This window comes from Panthera tigris, chromosome E3, assembly GCF_018350195.1.
Source record: "Panthera tigris isolate Pti1 chromosome E3, P.tigris_Pti1_mat1.1, whole genome shotgun sequence".
Taxonomy (NCBI): domain Eukaryota; kingdom Metazoa; phylum Chordata; class Mammalia; order Carnivora; family Felidae; genus Panthera; species Panthera tigris.
The window spans coordinates 19,968,525-19,982,857 of NC_056675.1; the positions used below are offsets into that span (position 1 = coordinate 19,968,525).

Genomic DNA, 14,333 nt, shown 5'->3' on the forward strand with positions numbered 1-14,333 from the left:
CCCAGTTCAAAATGCACCACTGAAAAAAAAAAAAAAAAAAAAGTAGGACGCCTCGGGGGCTCAGGGCGTTGACTCCTGATTTCAGCTCAGGTCATGATCCCAGGACTGTGGGATCGAGCCCTGTGTTGGGGCTCCGTGCTGAGCGTGGAGCCTGCTTAACATTCTCTCTCTCTCTGCCTCTACCTCTCTCCAGCCTCCCCTCTCTCAGATTTAAAAAAAAAAAAAAGCAAGCAAAGACTAGACAAAGATAGCAATCTACATTGTAGACAGCTAATGACCTTCCTATAAAGAGACCTTACAAATCAGTAAGACAAACATCCCTTTAAGAAAAACAGGCAAAGGTGGGGCGCCTGAGTGGCTCAGTCAGTTAAGTGTCTGACTTCAGCTCAGGTCATGATCTCACGGTTCCTGGGTTTGAGCCCCGCACCGGGCTCTGTCTGTACTGACAGCTCAGAGCCTGGAGCCTGCTTCGGATTCTGTGTCTCCCTCTCTCTCTGCCCCTCCCCTGCTCACGGTCTGTCTCTCCCTGTCTCTCAAAAATGAATAAATGTGGGGCGCCTGGGTGGCGCAGTCGGTTAAGCGTCCGACTTCAGCCAGGTCACGATCTCGCGGTCCGTGAGTTCGAGCCCCGCGTCAGGCTCTGGGCTGATGGCTCGGAGCCTGGAGCCTGTTTCCGATTCTGTGTCTCCCTCTCTCTCTGCCCCTCCCCCGTTCATGCTCTGTCTCTCTCTGTCCCAAAAATAAATAAAAAACGTTGAAAAAAAAAATTAAAAAAAAAAAAAATGAATAAATGTAAAATATTAAAAAAAGGAAGAAAAAAACAGGCAAAGGGCATAAATTATTCACCCAAGAACTATTCCACGTTGGCAAAACATGAAACAGCCCCTCTCATTCTGCTGCTAGTTTGCAATGTTCTGAGTGTAGAGGATCACCCATACCATTTAAATTATTTGTCTATATATGTATTGTTTTTCCCCCCTGCCCCACACACCCCATCAGAAGGCAAGCCCCATGAGGACAGAGCTTTATGGTCATTGTTTTGTCCCCAGGACCCGAATAGTGCCTGACACATACATAGTGTATGCTCAATAAACATCTATTAAATGAGTGGCTAAAAATCAAGAATAACAGATCCTGTAATCTATTTTCAAACACGGGGTGCCGAGCTGTTGCTTATGACGATTGCCGTGCATACACCTCTATAAGGCAGGCTGCCATTGAAACCCCCATTTTACACAGGAGGAGACAGAGGCACAGAGAAGTTACACAGCTAGGATTTGAACCCAGGCAGCCTCACTCCAGAAGCCACGTGCCTGACCACTTGTTTTTGCCGCCTCGTGAAATGCCATCCCTGGCCCCCTGGGAATGCGGTGTTATGGCCAAAACTGAGGCCTAGAGACGGGCAAGTGACAAAACCAAGGTCAGGGAGGTAGGAAGCAGCACTTAGTGAAAGCCGGAGCCAGGAAGAGGTCAGAAGTGCTCTGAGTGGGAAAACCCTCCTGCTGGCAGTGAAATACACTTAACTCACTCTTTCTGTTGGGGAGGAGGGGAGTGGAGAGTCTTGAAATGTCAAGGCCGGCGGCAGTCAGGCAGTGACCGGGCAGGCTCTTCCTGAGCCCAAAAGGGTTGCAAGGCCGCCCACACGGGCTCCTCTTTCCTCTCTTGACCGCAAACCGGCTCGAAGTGGGGCTGGACGGGCAGACAGGATGCAGCCAGTCCCATGAGGAGCGAGCGCATGTGAAGAGGAAGCCGATGACAGCAGGGGCTGACGGTGGCCTCCCTGGGGGGAGCCACCAGCCCCTGAAACTCCACAGTCTTAAGCCAGCCTGGAGCTTCCTCTGGCCTCCGGGACAGCTAGGCCAGTCTGGCGGGGAGCCAGGGGCACACTTCTCCTCCCAGCGGTCGCCTTCCCAGAAGCGCTGCCCGGCAGAGGTTCCCGGAACCGGCAGCCGCGTCAGCAGCCCCGCCTGGCCGGCAAGGCGGGCCAGGCCAGGGCCCCAAGACCGAAAGCCGAGTGAGGAGTGACGGCAGGCTGCCTCCACTACTGCTGGAGGCAAGAACCGGCCACCTTGGCCAACAGAGCCCAGCGGGCTCCCCGTGCACCTACTGTGTGCTCCCAGCCTTTGCCCGCGTGTATTCTCGCGGCGGGTGTTACTAAGCGCCTACTACGTGCCGGCGACCGCAGACGTGGGAGAAGCCACTCATGCATTCGCTCATTCACTTCCTCCCTCTGACAAGTACTTGAGAAGATAAGTCACTGGAGGTTTTTGAGCAGAGACGTGACATTATGAGACGTTTTAAGCCATCTCTCCGCTTATGTGGTCTACAGGGCCCACGGGGTGAAGGGCAGAAGCAGGTACCGGTGAGGAGCCTCCTGCGCTGGTCCAGGCAGCAGGTGCCGGGAAGGGGTCTGTAAGAGCAGGCTGGATTCCAGATCTGTCGAGGGCACAGCCAGCAGCATTTGCTGACCGCACAGACTTTGCCAAGAGAAGAGAGCCATCAAAAAGGCTAGATCTGGTCTTGTCAGGATGCCACGCAGTGCGGGAGGGACCCATGCGGGAAGCAGGCCTGCAGAGGGGCTGTGGGTACGACGAGGCTGTTGGCAGGCAGCCGTCAGGGAGGATCCACGCTGGTCCTCGAGGGTCAAGTGTCCCTAGAGGGACTCCCCAGGGGAGGGCAGGGGTGCCGTGTGCAGAGGGAGGAAGACCTTCCCACGCACGGGAGGCGCCGTGGACTCCGTGAGGGCAGGCCACGTCGCGTCCTCTGTAAGCAGAAGGCCAAGCCCGGCGGCCGGTGCAGGGTACCTCCTCAACAAGCAACCCTGCGTCTTCCACCTTGTTCTTATTTCTACATTTACACGGTGCTCCCCCAGTGCCAGCCGCTGTTCTAGATGCTCTAAGTCCTCACTGTGAGGGGGCGACAATAATTAAGCCCATTTTTGATCCTGAGGAGTCTCGGGAGAAGGCAAGAGACGGGGGAAGTGACGAGTGAAGGATGAGTGAATAGCCAGGGAGGATGGAGGGCATGGCCCATCCCCCACCCCGCAAGATAGGCCGTGGGCTGCAGGGACGGACAGAAGGAGAGGTCAGTGGGGCCAGAAGACAACACTGCCAACCAGGCACAGTGCGTGGTTCAGACCCCGTCCATCCCCAGTGCAACGGGGAGCCACTGAAGGCTGTCAGGCAGGGCAGGAGCAGGTGCACCTGCCAGAAAGTCCACTGCACCTTAGGTGTGGAGAAGGGCTGTAGGTCCGAGGCCGAGGTGGCCGGGCTGAGGGGCGTGCTGGGTGCTGCTGGAGACGAGGGGCAGACTCAGCCCTGCACGGGAGGTAAGGGTGGTGAACTTGCCGATGGCTGGCAGTGGGTGCCAGGAAGATCACGCGCCCCCCATGCCGGGGACACGGGGAGTCGAAGCAGGTGGTGGGGAGTGGGCATCCAGTCCGGGAGGCAATATATTCTTTTTTTTTTTTAATTTTTTTTAATGTTTATTTTTGAGACAGAGAAAGGCAGAGCATGAACGGGGGAGGGGCAGAGAGAGAGGGAGACACAGAATCCGAAGCAGGCTCCAGGCTCCGAGCTGTCAGCACAGAGCCCGATGCGGGGCTCGAACTCACAAGGAGTGAGATCATGACCTGAGCTGAAGTCAGACGCTACACCGACCGAGCCCCCTAGGCGCCCCACGGAGGCAATACATTCTACTGGCCTGGAGCTCAGAAGGTAGGCTTGGGCTGGAGACAGGCCTGAAGGTCATTAGCCGTGTCAGAACCCACGCGGTTGCGCAGAGTTAGGGAAGGCCTTGTCTGAGGGGGACAGGAGAGGGTTGGAGACCGTGGACCTCCTTCACAGGACACGGCTGGGCCAGACCCGCTGGAGGGGGCACCATCTTGGGGACAGGCTGGCCACTTTATGGCAGTGGGGACACTCGTGCTGGCTGTCCCAAGCTGCCAGTGGGAACCCAGGGGAGGCTGGACCTCAGAAGGTCCTGGAGGCCCCAGGGAGGAGGCTGAGCCTACGGGCCCCGTGTCCAGACGCCGCAGAGTCAGGAACGGCAGCTGAGCCCCGTCACTTGCAAGGCCATTTCTCTGTTTAGCACTTATCCCTTGAGGCTCACCACATGCACACACATCCTGTACCTCGGTCCCAGCTCCCACGAGACCCGAGGCTGTGTCCACCCTGTTCACTGCTGGCACCCCAGAGCCATACGCCGCTCGGCACACAGCAGAGGGGCCACGGGTATGTGCTCAGTGCAGGAGGGCCTGGACGGCCATCCCTCACGAAAGCAGGGACACAGCTCCACAAGCTGGAATTTTCCACCTCTCACAGCTAGATAAACACTGACCAATTCTGGCTCCGAATTTCCTTAAATACCTTAATGCAGGCACCGATCTTGGCCACCCCCGGGGGAAGTGACTGCAGAATGCTGGTAATTGGGGCATTACCATGATTATGACATCTGGCCCCAAGATGCTGATTAGATTTTGCTGGTCTTAGGGACAGTCACGGCTCCCAGTGGGCCTGCTTCCCGAGGTCCGCAGAAGTCACCATGATTGCCCCTGTGTGTCCCCAGTTCCTCCAGCCATTAGAGACCATGCCCTGGGCCCTTCTGCCCAGGGGTTCCACCCCACCCTCCAAACTGACCGGCCACAGCCTTGGTCAGAGCAGACTGTCTTGCACTTACAAGTTAACCAACTCATTTAACCCTAACAGCAACCCGAGGAACAGGGCAGGTGCGGTTAGTACCCTCCCCACGGCAGACACGGGGGAAACTGACACCCAGAGGCCCAGGAACCTGCCTAAGAACCGCAGAGAGAGAGGGAAGCCGAGGCTCAGAGGCGTTCAGGGATCATCCAAGGTGACCAGGCAGGAAGTGAGTGAGCTGGAACTTGGCTTCTGTCCCTGTTTGCCCAGCCCTCCTCTGTGAACTTGTCTCAACAGTGACCAGGACTTTGCCCCCTGGGCAAACCCACAGCCGGTAGGTAGCATGTCAGCACAGGCAAGATCTCCCTGTTCACTTTCTGCCTGCAGACAGGTGCTGGGGGCAGAGGTCTCTCCCTGGAGCGCATCCTGCTGTCCACCCTGCCCTGCGCCAATGTTATCCCTGGCACGGTGAGGGACACCCGGACGCGTGGGGCCGCCCACGTGGGCAGCGACCTCAGAGCATCTGACACACAGAAGCCTAACTCTGGGCCTAAGTGTGCAGGCCCTGCCCTGCCCGGCTGACAGGCCTAGGCAAGCCAGGGGCCCTCTCAGAGCATCAGTCTCCTCGTCTGTGATGTGAGGACAGAACCACTTGCCTCGCCGGTCGCACAAGGGGACGGAGAGACCACAGCGGGGTGGAAGAGGCACTAGGGACAGCGTTGATGGAGCAGGTGGCAAAAGCCCATCTTCAAGCACCAAGGAAACGCTCCGAGACCCTGAGTAGCGACAGCGGCCATGACAACCGTGGTCAGGTCTCACGGGCGCGAACTGAATGGAGGAAGCCGGGTTCCAAAGGGCAAAACTGATTCCATTTACATCAAGTTCCAGAGGAGACAGCCCTTGATCCTGGGGGTCAGAGGTCAGGGAAGTGTCTTTGGCGGGGCAGGCAGGAGGGAACCTTCTGGGGGGCCGGTCAAGCTGGGTTACACACGCAAGTGCACACTTTGGGAAAATGCACGAAGCTGTGCACCGGCCTGCATGTAAGCTCACTAAGGAGGAAAAGGGAAAGAGATGGGGGAACGGGTGTGCGATCCGGGCTGAGGGGGCACGGCCGCAAACGTCTCAGCCCACCCGTGCTCAGGCCCACGAGGGTCCCCAAAGACCCCGCAGTCCACTCCCCAGCCTTTACAGGGGCCCCCGACTTCAGCCTACCTGCTTCTTCACTCACTGTCTCGGCGGGGGGGTCGCACAGCTCACAGCCACCTGCCCCAGACGACCCAGGTGTCTAAGGGATCACAGACCCGAGACCTCAATGGCAGAGAAGGGACAAGCCGCAGCGGACGGGCACAGGCCCAGCCCTAAAGGGCAGCCGTCACTGTGTCAGCCGCTTTTTGCCACATCAGCAAAGGCCTGGGCATTGGTAGGTCTCCTGATTTTTCAAAAGAAGCTAGAAATCCAGATTTCTATGCATATTTTCCTGATTTTTAAACGTTGGAAAAGAGTTCCATTTTCAAAAACCACACCACACATCTGTGGTCTCCCTTTGGCTTCCGACGACCAGCTGGTGTCATCTGGGGTGGGTGGGTGTCCTGAGACCCCCCCCCCCCAGCCTCCTGGTGCACCGGCCCCACCCCCACCCCTAAAGGTGTTAAGGCTGATACCTTTCCCTCCCTTCTGTCCCTAGTTCCTCTTATTCATTATGGGATGTGGTTGTTATGGTGACAAGGAAGGGGTGGGGCTGGAGACCCAGCTTTGCCTGCTCTTTGGTGTCAAGGATCCTCCAAATTCTGCAAGCCCCCTGCCTTCCGCCTTCGTCGGGGAGGACGAGGAGCCCAAGAGCGGTCCTTACCAACCTTGCGCCCTCCCAGCGCTGCCCTCCACCCGTCCCCAAATGTGCCCCAGACTCCCCTCTCAGTGCCCACCTCCTAAGCCACCCCCTTGGGACACTGCTACTCAAACCCCGCTCCTTCCTCAGCCCTTCCCTGCCTGTCCCTCTGTCCCATGAGCAGTGAGCTGCACCTTCTTCCAGACCAGAAGCCCCTCCAGGCCAGAGACTGTGTCTTACTCGTGTATCTGTGAACAGCCCAGGAAGCCAACCAGGGGCGGCCACCGTGAAGTCAAGTCGGCCTTCACCCTCAGGGCTCCGGCAGGCACAGTCCTCCCTCCCCCTCCCTCCCTCTCCGTCCCTCCCTCTTCTCACCGTCTGGAAAGCCAGCCCATATTCACACCCAGTGACTAACTTGTAGGGATGTAGGCAGCTCCTTTTCTATTCTCCACTCTCATTATTTTTCCAGAAACCCGAGAGGAGAGGCCAAGTGAGTCATGTCCCCATTTTACAGATGAGGAAATTTAAGGCCCAAACAGGCAAAAGGACTTGCCCCAAATTGTGCAGCAAGTGGGTTACAGAGCTGAGTCTGAGAGGTAATATATATATGTGTGTGTGTATATATACACACACACATATATATATAATTATTTTTAATTTATGTGGCTACAAGACTGTAGTCAAAGAAAATTCCTAGAAAAGTCCTTCAACTTTAGTGTTGAAGAAAAGAAGACAGAGAATTGGTCAAGAGACCAATGCGCATAAAGATAAGAGGTACGGGAATGAAGGAACACTGAATAAAATAAATTCAAGACAGCAAAGTATTAAAAGAGAGAAAGGTGGCTCTTTTATACTGATAAAAGGAGCAATTCACCAGAAGGAATAAATATCATGAACCCTTCTTCGATTCATGTTTTGTTTTTATATGCACCGAACAACACAGCTTTGAAAATAAAGCAAAAAAAAAAAACAAACAAGAAAAGGTCAAGGTGAAATGAATAGATCCTTTATCAGAGCGGGAGATAAGTCAGATAGAGAAAAACACATAAAAACATAGAAAACATGAATGATGTAATTAGCAAAATTGATCTAAGAGCTCTATTTCTGAAACGTTACACCCACCTTGGGGGAGCCTGGGTGGCTCAGTCGGTTGAGCCTCAGGCTCTGGATTTCAGCTCAGGTCATGATCTCACGGTTTGTGAGTTCAAGCCCCACATCGGGCTCTCTGTTGTCACTGCGGAGACTGCTTCAGATCTTTGGTCCCTCTCTCTCTCTCTCTCTCTCTCTCCCTCTCTGCCCCTCCCCCACTTGCACTCTCTCTCTTTCAAAAATAAACAAACATTAAAAACAAAACAAAAACCTCCACACCCACCAGAAAATATACATCCTTTCAAACACAAGTGGAAGATACAAAAGAAACTAACCAGAGAATCTTCCAAAGATCTTCAAAAATTCTCCATCACTGATATACAAGCCATAAATACTGACCACAATGCAACAAATTGAGACTCCAAGCATACAAGGATAACTTCAAAAAAAAAAAAAAAATCCATTCACCTTTAAAAACGTTTGAAGTGCGTAACACTTTTAATCAAAAGGGAAACTGAATTATTTTTGCATTGTGTCACAAGACCTGTGGAATGAAGCCAAAGGAGTACTCAAAGAAAAAAAAATTACAGCCTCTTAGCCTGAAGTAGATTTACTAGAAAACAAGAAAGCCTAAAAACAACTGCCAGCCTCAAATAAGGAGTCTCATGACAGAATATACTTTGACAGACAGCAGCTCGTGCAGAAGAGAGATCTGGAGGTTTTAGCTGGCAAGCCCAATGTACGCCTCAAGTGGGATGTGGTCACTATAAAGTATGATTGCAGGTTGTATCAACAAAGATATGGGTCCAAATCCAAGGAGGTGAGAGTCTTCCTCCTCTGTGACTGGGCAGACACTGGGGGAAGCAATGGGTTTTATGTGAGACTTTGACGAATCTGTTCATGTCTAAAGCCAAGCTGAATTCTCTACAATTCCTTGAGTCAGGAAGAGTGGTTGAAAGGACTATACCTGTGTAGTCTGAATAAGAGAAATATTGGGCTCAGGTTGGGGGGAGCTGGTTACTACTTCCAAGGGGGCAGAACCAGAGTCAGAAAGTGAATGGTACCGGAAAGTGAGTTTGGCTAAATCTCAGGAAAGATTTTCTCCCAGTTAGAGCTGTCCTGCTATGAGGATCTGCCTTCCAGAAGGCCTGTGCTCTATGGCCAGGGGCAAGATCGTCAAGAGGCTATGGCTCCAAGAGCCTGGAGGACTGCCCGTCCAGAGATCTAGTGTCTCCCCTCTCCAGAGAGATTCCGTTTCCTCTTTTCAAAAGGCAGAACGCTTTCCTGGCTCCTTCAGGAAAACCTCAGGGCCTCCCCAGTTCCCCAAAATGGCTCTGGGTGACTGTGCTCCCCTCATTTCTGACCGTGAAACGTAGTTCTCTACTCCTTGGGCTGTATGGCTCAGAACAGCGGTTAAATGCATAGGCTCCCAGGTCAGCAGCCGTGGGTTTGAATCCAGACTCTGCCCCCTTGGAGCTGTGCCACCCAGATCGGCCACTTACCCAGAGCCTCAGTTTCCTCCTCGGGGAAACGGGGAGGCGCCCACTCATCTACCCGTGTTCACCCAGCGCAGTGCCTGATCCTCACTGTATGCTCTGTGCTGTGGTGGATGTCACGGTCACGGTCACAGGCCGGGAACATGCTCATTGGCAGAATGATCTGTAAAACGATCTGTATGATGATAGAATCACCTGTAACACCAATCCGGGCCTGACCACATCCAGGTGTTTTTTTTTTTTTTTTTTTAATTTTTAACGTTTATTTATTTTTGAGACAGAGAGAGACAGAGCATGAACGGGGGAGGGTCAGAGAGAGAGGGAGACACAGAATCGGAAACAGGCTCCAGGCTCTGAGCCATCAGCACAGAGCCCGACGCGGGGCTGGAACTCACGGACCGCGAGATCGTGACCTGAGCCGAAGTCGGACGCTCAACCGACTGAGCCACCCAGGCACCCCCACATCCAGGTGTTTAAACACCGTGGTAAAGACTGGAGATGCTGGAGCTGCTGGGTTCACGGCCCCGCGCTGCCACCCGTGTGACCCCGGACAAGTTACTCAACTACTCAGTGCCTCTTTCTTCATTGGCAGAGTCTAGATAAGAGCAGTTCCTACTTGGGAAGGTTACTTTACAAGGTGAATGAGACACTGCAGGGATCTGGTTCCCGTTTTCCTCCCTGACCTATGCTCCTACCCCTCGGTGTCTGGCTCACTTCCATACCACCACATCAGCTTCCTTGTGGGTCAGATGCACCAAGCCTGTTCCCACCTCAGGGCCTTTGCACCTGCTGTCCCCGCTGCTGGAATCACTCTCCGGATGTCCATGTGCCTTTTTACCTCAGGTCTCACCTCAAAAGTCACCTCCCCCGCTACACTGTCAGCTCTAAGAGGGCTCTCGTTTCTGTGTCATTCACTGCTGTGTCCCCAGTCCCTAACACGTCTGCTGAGCGAGTGGAAGCCTGGTGCTGACCCTCAAGACGTGTGTGTACCTGTTACTTTCAGGTGTGTGGTTAGTCCCTTCAACCCGCTGCTCAGAACTACAGTCCTTCCGCTAATATTAGGAAGGGTTCCACCAAACCCAGGAAGCCACGCTCTCTTCCCCTCACACGGACCCACTTCCTTCCTCTGTCCCTGGAGGAGGGAGGCGGGTGGAGGGAGGACTCAGATGCCTGCCCCACTGCTGATCCTCTCCAGCCGGCTGGCACCCGGGCCTGCTTGAGACAAGTCCCAGAATCTCTAAAGCAAACTCGGAAATGCCACGCGGGCCCCCGTGGGTGAGAATGAGTCAGTCAGAGCCAAACCCGAAATCTCAGACTCACGGTCACATCTTGGAAAGGCAAGGACATGCGAGTTTAGACAGAACTGTGCGCCCAGAGCCAGGGACAAGCAGCGGGCCAGGAGGCGGGGTTGGTGGGGTGGATGAGACCTTCCCTGCGGGCTCCCTCCCCGCCCCTGGCCCATTCTTCCCCGGGGCCTCTGCCCCACATCGTCCTAAATGTGGCTCCTCGGGAGAGGCTCCCGCAAAGTCCACCCTCACCCGGCTTTTGTTTTCCTCCCCAGTCCTGACGGGGTCCTGAAGGTCCCTGTCCTCTTGTGTGAAATCCCCGGGGACCAGGCATGTCTCAGAAGTCACAGTAACTCAGATTATAGACAGGTTATTGAGGATAAAATCCCACCAGGCGTAACCACCCACCCTACCTCCCTCCCCCCATGGGTCCAGCACTACCCCCTCCCTCCCCCCCTCCATCGCTCACGTCAATTTCTCCACAGGGCAACACATAAGCGTTGGCGTCCAGGGGGATTAACAAACACACCAAAGAACCCCCTGATTAGTTGCCCTCAGTTCTTGCTTCCAACTGAATGATGGAAAACCTTGTCAGTTTTCAGAACTTGCAGAGTTCAGAATTAGGAATAAGGGTGATACATGTGAATGTGTTTGCTTAGTTGTGTATCGCCCGTCTTCAAACTAGAATTTAAACTCTAGGAGAGCAAGGACTTTGTCCAATACTCGGTCAGTAGCTCCTGGAACATATAGGTGCTTGATGAACATTTGAAGACATGAATGAGCTAGCCAGGTGCTAGATATGGAGGAGCGATTGTCCTAAGAGAAACCGCCATCACTGAGCCGTGGGCAAGGTGCCTGTAAAAACTATGCCCTGAACACCCCCCAATACTCATTTTCGTGACAAGCAAACCGAGGCTCACAGAGGTTAAGCAAGTGCCTCATGATCACACAGATAGGAAATAGCAAGGTCAGATCTGAACCCGGGGCCCCTGTCTGCAAGCCTGTGTCCTTCTCTCTGCCTCCTGCTCAGAGAAACAGAATGACTCGATGGCAGTCAGAAAACAGGGAGACAGCCCTGGGTGACGCTGGTTGCCCTGGCCTCTGCAAGAGCCTTCAGTCTCCCCTGGGCTTCCTGTCCACACTCTTGCAAAGGGCAAGTTCATACACAGCCAGGCGAGCCACTGGCCTGTCTTCTAGCCTAGCCAAGGGAATTCTGGCCAAACGTGACCGGGCATGTGGAACGCTCAGAAAGATGTCCCTCTTGCTAACCTGAGCAAACTGACATAGCGGGAGAGAACTCAGGCTGGGGAGAAAGGCAGATTCAAATCCTTCCCTGTCGCTCCTAGACAACATGGCCTTAGGCAAGGCCACTGCACACATCTCTGGGTCTCAGTTTCCTCCCTGGCAAAATGGATCGATTCCATCCCATCCAATGGGGTTCCTTTATTTATTTAACAAATACATAGTGCTCAGTCAGTACCAGGCACTGCTCTGGAGGCTCGACATGTATCCGTTCACTTAATCGTTGCTACAATGGTATAAAGCAGTCACTGTAATTTCATAAACGGGGAGACTGAGGTCCTGACAAATTAGTAAATTGGAAAGCCAGCATTTGAACCTCGTCAACCTGGCTCCAGAGTCCATACTCGTTACCTCCACGCTATACTTCCTAACGGGTAAAAACAGTCATGAACATTTGTTGTGCGTGTACGACGCTTTGGAAACTGTGTTAAGTATCTTATAAAACATGATGCCCTTAGCCTTCGTGAAAGCCCAGCCTGACAAATGTGAAGCACCCCGGGGGTTTCTGTCCCTGCCTCCCTTGCAGGTGCCATCAAAGGCAGCTGAGGGCAGAGGGCAGCACCTCCATTCTGGGGGGCAGGGGAGTAGGGGTGGAGGGAGAGGACGGGTCCAGGACAGGCCCTCTCCTCACTTCTCCCACAGTGCATTTCAGCTGCGTTGCTAAATCAGAGCATCTGGAAACTGACTGCCTCAGGGGACCACCTCCCTGCCCCTGCTGTGTGGTACAAAACACATCAGTTACTGAGCTGCTGCCCGGAATGTGGAAATCTTCAGGTGATCCCAGATCTGCTGGTAACTGGGCGTGTGGTAACCAGAGTGCCTGACTCACGAGTGGTTTTCCCTCCCTGCTGCCTTCCCAAGGCCTCCCTCCAGCCTTGGCTTCAGGGATCCGGGGGCACCCAGGAATCTGCATTGTGGTTTTTATGGCTCGGGCTGAGGTGAAGTGCACTGGGCCACACTCTTCAGCATGGCATTCAAGGCCTTCCACAACGTGGCCAGACGCACCTTCCCATCCCTGTCTGGCTGCCCCCCCCTCCCCCGGCACCTCTCCCTCAGGCCTCTCCCAGCTGCTCCCAGCTGCTCCCTCCCATTCTCCCGCAGCCAAGCTCCCCCGCCCCTCTTCCAAGGCTGGCTCAGGGGTCCCCGCTCCGTGAAGCCTGTCCCTGCCAGGTGATCACCCCTACTTGCGCGAGCCCCCCTGAAAGGCAAACACCAGTGCTATTTAGAGCAGTGTCCTGTAGGAGCCCAGCGGGTGCTGATTAATGAATGGATGGCTGCGGGAGGTTGCCCCCCCCAACCCCTTGCTCCCTGCCAACACCACAGCATCCACATCTGTAACCACTGGGCAGGTGAGCTGCTCTTGAGGAGTCTTTGCAGGACTCTGGAATCCCCTGACCGTGGGGGGACACCCTGGACAGAGGTACACCTCACCCTCAGTTTCCCCATCGGACTTTAGGATTGTAATCAAGGCACTGATGTCCCAGAAAATGCCCAGGCTTCTAACAGGCCACCCTTAGGGAAGGAGCAGCAGGGGTGGAACCTGGGAGGCAGCTGGGGAAGAGCAGAGGCTAGGACCCCGCAGGGATGAGTGCTGGCAGGGGAGCCATCTGCAAATCCCAGCAGCAGGACCACTGAGGGTTGCTTGGTCCCCAGTCTTGCTTGATATAAGAAATCCAGATGTTGTGGGTTTTTAAAACTCCAGATTCCTAGATTTACTGAATCGCAACCTCACTGAAGACAGCCCGGGAATCTGCCTTTTAATAAAATCCCTTGGATAATTCGTTTATGGGGTAGTTTGACAAATATTGCCGACGGGTGGACCACGACAGGCTCTGGCGTCAGAACCGCCTGGGTTCGAATCCTGCCGCACCCTTTCCAGGCAGTTGTCCACCTCGGGCAAGTCATTTAAATTGCCTGTGCCACACAGCGTCCTCCTCTGAAAAACGGACGGACACACGGCACCGACCAAAACAGTTATTTTGCGATTTAACTCAGAATACGTTCAATGCTCAGGACAGAATCTGTACAAAATGAGTCCAGTTAAATGACCGCTATTGTTACTGGGTCTACCCAAAGTTCAAGTAAGGAGACAAGGAGTCGACAGGGCCCCGTTTCCCCAGATGCCTCGACCGGGTAACCAAGTTCAGTTTTCGGAACTCCCCCTCCCCCCCTCCGCCCCAATCCTCACCCATTTCCTGCGCGCGGGGCAGGGGGTGATCGCTGGGACACTGGCGCTGCATGGCCCGAGCCCCGCCTCACCCCACGCTCACGACTGCCCCGGGTCCCCGAGGGGCCGTCCCCGCTGGCGTCTCCGGACCAGCACGAGTTTGGGGGGCGCGCCGGGGACCCCGCTCCGCGCGTCCGCCGCCCCCGGGGGCGCCCGGGCCGAGCCGGCCGCCGCTCGGGGCGCGGGGAGGAGCGGGCTCCGGGCGACCCCCGACGGGGTCTGGTCGGCCCGGGGGTCCCCGTCGCCTGGAACCCCGCCGGCGGCCGAGCCCGTCCCCCGACCGGTCCCTCGTCTCCGCCGCGCGCATCGGCCCGCGTCCTACCTGCGCGCCCCGGGTCCATTCGCCGCGCCGGCGCCGGAGCGGGATGTGGGGGACCCCCGGTCGGCCAGTCCTGCCCGCGCCGCGCGGGGCTTTCCTGGGCGCGCGAGCCGGCCCGCCCCGGCTTCCTGCGCCCCGTCCTCCGCAGGCCC

General features: G+C 55.2%; 1 protein-coding gene across 3 annotated transcripts in view; it reads right to left on the reverse strand.

Moving 5' to 3' along the window:
- Positions 1-14,285, reverse strand: part of IL4R (interleukin 4 receptor) — a 41,539-nt gene extending 27,254 nt beyond the window's left edge. For 2 of the 3 annotated variants that reach the window (XM_042971033.1, XM_042971034.1), the window contains exon 1: positions 14,185-14,285. The gene's annotated coding sequence lies outside the window, so the exon portion shown is untranslated. Of the gene's footprint in view, positions 1-1,528; positions 3,514-14,184 lie in introns of those variants that run through there. The other variant, XM_042971035.1, reaches the window with a different exon arrangement.
- Positions 14,286-14,333: the final 48 nt, after the last annotated feature.